The following is a 7,377-nucleotide window of genomic DNA, read 5'->3' on the forward strand; positions in this document are numbered from 1 at the left end:
TATTGAGAATATTTTTCAAAGGTGTGAGTTTATTAGAAGAGTGGATGCCCAAAATTTGGTGTAAAAATGTTTTGTGAAAAAAAGAATTAAAAATAAATCTGTATAGATGCATGACATTGTGATTGGCGTCATCTCAACCGTCCATTCAGAATGGACAGTTGCATAAGGGAAATTATATAAGTTTTATGTTGTATGGGAAGCAGAAAGCTTTCCCTTATTTTATTTCTTCAAGTTATATGTAGACGCCTTGTTGATTACATTCATTGTCTCATTCAACAAAGATGTAAAACACCAAACTTCAATAAATCACATATGAATTCGTTAGAAAGATAAATATATAAGGACAAACGAGCAACTCTTACTACTATGGCTACTTGTATGAATTTAGTTCAAACATATACAATGGTAAACACACGTAAATATCTTGGTGTACCTGTTCTCTCTCAAGAACTGTATTTCTCAATCTATCCCACTTCACTTCTCTTTCATTCTGCTCTTGATGTCTTTGATAAAGCTATTTATAGTCATCAAACACTTCAATTAGTGACTCTCGATCTAGTCTAGTTGATGTCTTTGATAAAGCTATTTATAGTCATCAAACACTTCAATTAGTGACTCTCGATCAAATCCAGTAGTTACGTTGAGTGCATATAGTGGTCCCGTGTCTTGTTTTGATGATGACATGTGGTCTTGCATGATTGTTTGTGGATTCTAGAGTATTCATCTCGAATGTATGTTTGCATCATCTTTATGATGCATATCATTGTATCCTTTCAAGAAGTTTAGTGTATGTAACATAATAGGTTCAAATTCACCAAAGAGTTTCAAATAGGAAAATCAAGTTTGATACACAAGTTAGAATTATACTCTGACTATAGGTCATATATTTGATGTTGTTCTCGATACTTTATGAATGTACCAAAGCATCAACTCAAATTTATGTGAGTCCAACACTCTAGTTCCAATGTAATATCTGTCAAGTGTAACCTAAATAAAAAAAATTAGAATAAATTGCAGAGTAAGATTTTCTCAAAGATGCATCAAGAAAAAGTTGTAGTAGGCCAAAATTATACCCAAACAAGGCAGTAAAATAAATTGCGATATAATTGTCTCAAATTTGTCTAGATAGATTTAGTTTTGGAAAAAGGTTTGGCTTAGGGTAAATTTTAATAAGCTAAGAAAAGAAAACCGGATATGAGCATATTGCAAGACCTTATTCTAATTCATCACTAAGTATTCACCTTAAAAAAGGTTTTCGAATGCGTCAATGGAATTGAAAACCTAGACTGGTAGTTGAGGCTCAAGTGGTGCTACCATCACGACCTCAACCCCATTCCCACCATCTTTGCCAAGAAGATAACAAATATAAGATGCCAAATGAAGTTTAATATCTACACACGCGCACGTGCAGAGAGAGAGATGAGGTATAACAAAGTGATCCTGGAGAGATCGATTTATCATAGAATTGGACAATGATGATGGGAAGTTGCAGCCACGAGCTCAATCATATGATGATCAGCACTAAGCGTGCGTTTATGAGAATTTTAGTATGCCTGGAAATGTTTACAAGCTTGGGTTTTAGACCAGGTTTCCTTCATTTATTTTTCTGTTTTCTCGTTATTCCAAATATTTATTTCCTTATCTGTACATGCTACCTCTTTTGGATTAGAAACAGACTCACATAGAAACATATTCATGGCTTTGAAATTTTCATGCTAGTATATCAATTCCTATTGTGCATAAAATAGTTTTAAATAAACATATTTGGGATGTGACATTCTCTCTATCTACATACATAAGTAACAGCAAGATACACTTTAATGTCATGCCCAAAATCTCCAACTGCTGATGGGAAGATAATTCAAGGGCAAACACAAAAAAGAACCAGATTAGAGATGCCCAGCCACCAAAAACAGATTAAGAAATGCCTAGCTAAACATACCTCATTGACACTAGGTTCCAGCTATATTGTCATGTTTTTTGTAGCACAAATCAAGCTATTGACAACTAAGGCTACAATAGATAAGTGTTTTCTGCTGATCATCAACTCTAGAAGATTTTCGTAAAACCCCTGATGTAGAATGCAGCTTAATATACAAAGATTGAAGACAGAAGATGATGTAACTAGTAACTAATGTTGTGTTTTACCATAAGACAGACGTTCTAGAGCTTTGTTCCAACCTGAAATCACCATGTAAACTAAAGGTTAATACTTGAGAAGTGCATTAAGTAAAGGGTGTGGTTTCCACAAGTTTCTAACCTTAAACAATCAGAATAAGGTGCACCTCCAAACTTTGCTTTAAGGTGTAATTTTCGTGTCGAAAATTCTTAGGGTGGCCCGAGAATCTATTTTCACTCCAAATGTAAAACTTTAAATTCTACAAATAGTTCAAATCAAGCAGATCTATAAACGAATAAAAATCTTAAAAATAGACAGTCCGGATAAGGTATTGCAAGAAGAACATTTTTTGGGACTTCAAATCTTCTTTCATATGCATGCATCTCTATTTTGAGATGATCAATTAGATGGTTTTCCAATATCAAAAGAGTCTTTCTCAATGGATTTTTGAGGTGCAACTTAACTCTACAATTTAAGGCATCAACCTTATATAAACTTTTTCCTCAAGTTAATACATATAATTATGAGAATGTCACCTGGTCTACGTGTGAAATCAGGCTCTATGCCATTCCCATTGATATCCATGTGACTTGGTGTGACATACTTCCCAATTGTCACAACCACACCAGATCCATCATCAAGTTCAAATACCGATTGCATCAGTCCCTGTACACAGGTATCCAAACTGGAACCATGATCAAAGATTACAAAGAAGGCAAGAATTGATATAATAATGATATTGAGAAAACAAAATTACAAATGACTGTACTAATGACCTTGCCAAAAGATTTCTCCCCTACAAGCATTGCTCTGCAATTATCATGGAGTGTCGTTGCCACCTTAAAAACATTTCTGGTTATAAAATAAAAATTTTTGTATAACGTTTGAATCAAAACTAGGTTTATAAGGAGGTCGGGTGCTCACTAGTTCAGTTGCACTTGCAGTTCGGTTGTTAACAAGGACCTGTATTAGAAGTAACAGGAGGTTTTAGCCCTTCACATGCAACAAAACCAAGGCAAAGTAATAATTACACACAGCAGAAGACCTGAAACTGGGCTCGGTACTATCAAAAAATAGCAACTCAACGAGTAATAGCCCAATAGCTGGCTCATGCTCAACAAGGAGCTTTGAAATTAGCAGGTTAAACTGAATACATTTAGATCTATCAATCTAAATACATTTATATCTATCATAAAATAGTGGATATGCTGCCAAGGCTAGGGTATTCTTGTTATCACAAAAAACTGTGGATCTTATAATTTTCATGCCCAATGTGGCCATCAGAATATGAATCCGTAACATCTCCAATATAGTACTTCCTAACACCCGACATTCAACTTCAGTACTTGACCTGGCAACTATTTTTTGTTGCTTACCTTTCCATGATATCATGTTTTTCCCAAGATAAACATAAAGTCCAGAGACAGACCTTCCTGAATCTGGGTCACTAGCCCAATCAGCATTGGAATATCCCATTACTGATTCAATTTGAAAATTCTTCATATCAATTTTGTAATAGATTATGTCATCGCTCACTATTCCTTTAATGCATTTGATTATTCTCCTTGAGGCTACCATATGAGATGAAGTGGGCATGCATAAATTGACATACCTGATCATTGCATATTATACATTCGGCCATGTTAATATGACATACTGTAAAGCCCTTACAATACTCCTGTATTTCTCTAGTTCTCTTAAGAATTCCACTTCATCCCTGCTCAATCATTTATTCACAGCAACGGCTTTTCAAAAGGCTTATAATTCACATATTAATTTAGCATAACAAATCTTAGGCATATGTTTTTGAGATAGCTTAATTTCATTGGCATCTCGATCTACCTCTATCCCAAGAAAATACCTTACTTCTCAAGTCTTTCATTTGAAATTTATCCTTAAGAAATCTCTTCACATCAGCAATCAACACATATGAACTACTCGTAATTAAAATATCATCACCATATAGAAGCACTTACCTGCATCTTTTTTGGATGAATAGGGAGTGAACTACTGCAACTCTCTTAAATCCTTGCTCCTTTAATGTATTATGGAAACTTTGAAACTAGGTTCTTAATGCTTGCTTCAGTCCATAAATTGAGAAATTCAATTTGCACAGATACTCTCTTACTAAATCGTGGTGGCTGCTCCATGTAAACCTCCTCTCTCACACCATGAAGAAATGTATTCTTCACATCCAGCTGGTAGAGTAGCCAATTATAGGCCAAGGCTAATGATATACTAATGTGTACTGTCACAATCTTAACAACTGAACTTAAGGTTTCTTGATAATGGAGTCCGTATTGTTGAGTAAATCCTTCAGCTAACAATGCTGCCTTGGATCTCTATACTCCATCTGATTAATATTTCACCTTATATACCCATTTGCATCCTACCATATTTTTATTTTCTGGTCTTCTAACAATCTCCCACGTATTATTGATATGCATGGCCTTTATTTCTTCTTGCATAGCTTCAATCCACCTCTTATCATTTGTGGCCTCTAAGTATGTTAGTGACTCTTTAATCTTAAGATCTCACTCAAGAATGTGTGATATTCATTAGTGAAACTTCCAAATAGATGGTGAACGGAACCAAGAATATGGCACAAGACTTAAAACCTTCTTAGACGATAAACTACACAACTTTAATGTACACTACAATCACATGACACAAGGTACTTTTTGTCCTCAATTACAACTACTGAAACTGGAATTACAGCAACCTTAATTACATCCATATACTCTTAAAACCGAGGATTATAACTTAATTAGGATCCCTTTACAAAAGTCCGGCCAAATTATGCATGGAGAATGAGAAAACACCCCATAAAATCAAGTGCTTACAAAATTCAGCACTATTCAAATTTACAATGCCAATTAATAAATGAATTTCAAATACAAAACACCACAAAACTCAATATCCTAATTACAAAGTCCAATATGCTCAAGTTCTCAATGGATCATAATCATGAGAAGCCAATTAGAGCTCAGTATGCCTGGTTTATGGTCAACGTCTTAAAAACTTACCATACAATGACTATCTTGATGGCAATTCACAATTAGGCCAATTTCACAAAATTATCATAATGGGAAGCAATAAGCATCTCATGATCTACATTTTGCATGGGACTTTTAACAAAAGAGAGGCTCGATAAAACTTGGATCCAAGAGTGGGCAAATTGTGGGAGAGAATCAGGCATAAATATCACTTCAGTTTGGTGAGAAATCAAGTGGCATTGAATGGGAAATTTTTTTGTATAGCTTCTCCTTATAACTTCACCAAACCACCAAGGGGATGATTTCATTAGCCATTTTGGATCAAAAAATCTCGAAAAAAATCAATTAATTAAAAGCAAAAAATCTCAATAAAAATGCCTCAAAAAGTGAACTTAATCAACTAAATGTCATTTTTTTTAAGGGTTTGTTAAATACCAAACCCTCTTCGATATGAGTTAAAATCATCATCATCAGAGCTTTTACCCAACTATTTAAGATCGAATACTCGAATCCTAGTATGTTGTTCTACTCTATCAAGGGCCATATTCTCAATGAGGCCATGAGTCCCCATATCTTTTTACACTACATCCAACAATATCTTTTTGGGCCTACCCCTTACCTTTTTTATGCCTTCCACTTGAACCAACTGGCATCTCCTAACAAGTGTTGTGCTGAGTTTGCGTTGCACATGGTTAGCCCACATAAGTCTACTTTCTCTCATCTTATCGATGGTGGAGCCACACCTAAGTTATCCCGAATGTATTCAGTTTGAAATCTATTCCTTCTTGTCTTCCACTCATCTATCTCAACATCCTCATCTCAGCTACACGCACTTATGGGTATGTTATTTCTTGACCATGCAACTTTCTACCCCATAAAGCAAAGTTGGACTCATACTTGTCCTACAGAACTTCCCCTTCAACTCCATTGGTGTATGACGATTACATAAAAACTCCACTAGCACATCTCCACTTCGCCCAGGGAGCTCTAATTCTATGTGAGACATCTTCCTCAATCTCTCTCTTCCTAAATCTCTTTAATTTTTCTGGATTATCAATTCAAGATATTAAAAGTGCATTCTTTTTGGTATTTATCGGTAGTCGATCTTAACTACTTCCTCATCTCTACTCCTATTATTACTAAACTTGCAATTGATATACTTTGTCTTAGTTCAGCTAATTATAAAACTTTTATATTCTAAAGCATCCCTCCAAAGTTCAAACTTGGTGTTGATGTCGTTTCAGGTCTCATCGATCAAAACAATGTTGTCGGCAAACAATATACACTCTAGTACCTCATCTTGTAGGTGCCTAGTTAAGTCAACCATAACTATAATAAAGAGATATGGGCTCATTACTGAGCCCTAATGTAAATCGATTTCACCAAAACTCACTCGTCTTTACACTAGTTGTGCACACAATAATGAGCACTCACTTGTGCATATCTCTCACCAAGTCGATGTCGTATCTGGAGACTGTTTCTTTTCCAACACCTACCAAAGTAAATCTCGAAGTATTTTATTATAAGCTTTCTCTAGATCAATAAAAGACCATGTGGAGGTCTTTTCCCTTCATCTTAAACCTCTCAATCAGTTGCCTAAGTAGAAAAATAGCCTAAATTGTTGACCTACCTAGCATAAAACTGAATTGATTTTCTGATACACTTGTTTCATGCGTCAGTCATTGCTCAATCACTCTCTTCCAGTGTAGCTTATAAGCTTGATCCCTCGATAGTTCCTTTGATATGAGTTACAATACCTAATTAAAAAGAAAAATAAACCAAACGATAAACGCATACATTCGGAAATCATATGATGTCTCAAATAGTCAAACACTCAAGAAAATCATGTATATAAATCACAAGTCATAAAATAATAAAATATTAAAGTTTCAACTCTTTGTACAAAAGGCATCGAATGTTTCAAACAAGCATGATGAACTAATAAAGGAAACTGAGATTCACCAATCATAAACACTAGCTATATCAATGCCCCTTCTACTACCAGATGCATTTTAAGCTGATAACAGCGTAAGGCCATAATCATCAGAGTCATCCCCTTCCTCCAAATACTGCTCATCTACCCTGATCTCCTCTAAATCTACCCTTGTCTACCCAATGGCTCTCTTCCCTTTTGTTTGTAATCTAGTGACTCGTGAAGGGATTTGCAGTGAACCTACAACCCCTTTAACTTGGCTCCATGTTAGTCCCTCTCCATGGAAGACTTCTTCATCATCATCATTATCTACCACCCACTCATTGGGA

Source organism: Amborella trichopoda, chromosome 9 (assembly GCF_054954075.1).
Source record: "Amborella trichopoda isolate Santa Cruz 75 chromosome 9, AtrichopodaSantaCruz75HAP2 v2.0, whole genome shotgun sequence".
NCBI lineage: Eukaryota > Viridiplantae > Streptophyta > Magnoliopsida > Amborellales > Amborellaceae > Amborella > Amborella trichopoda.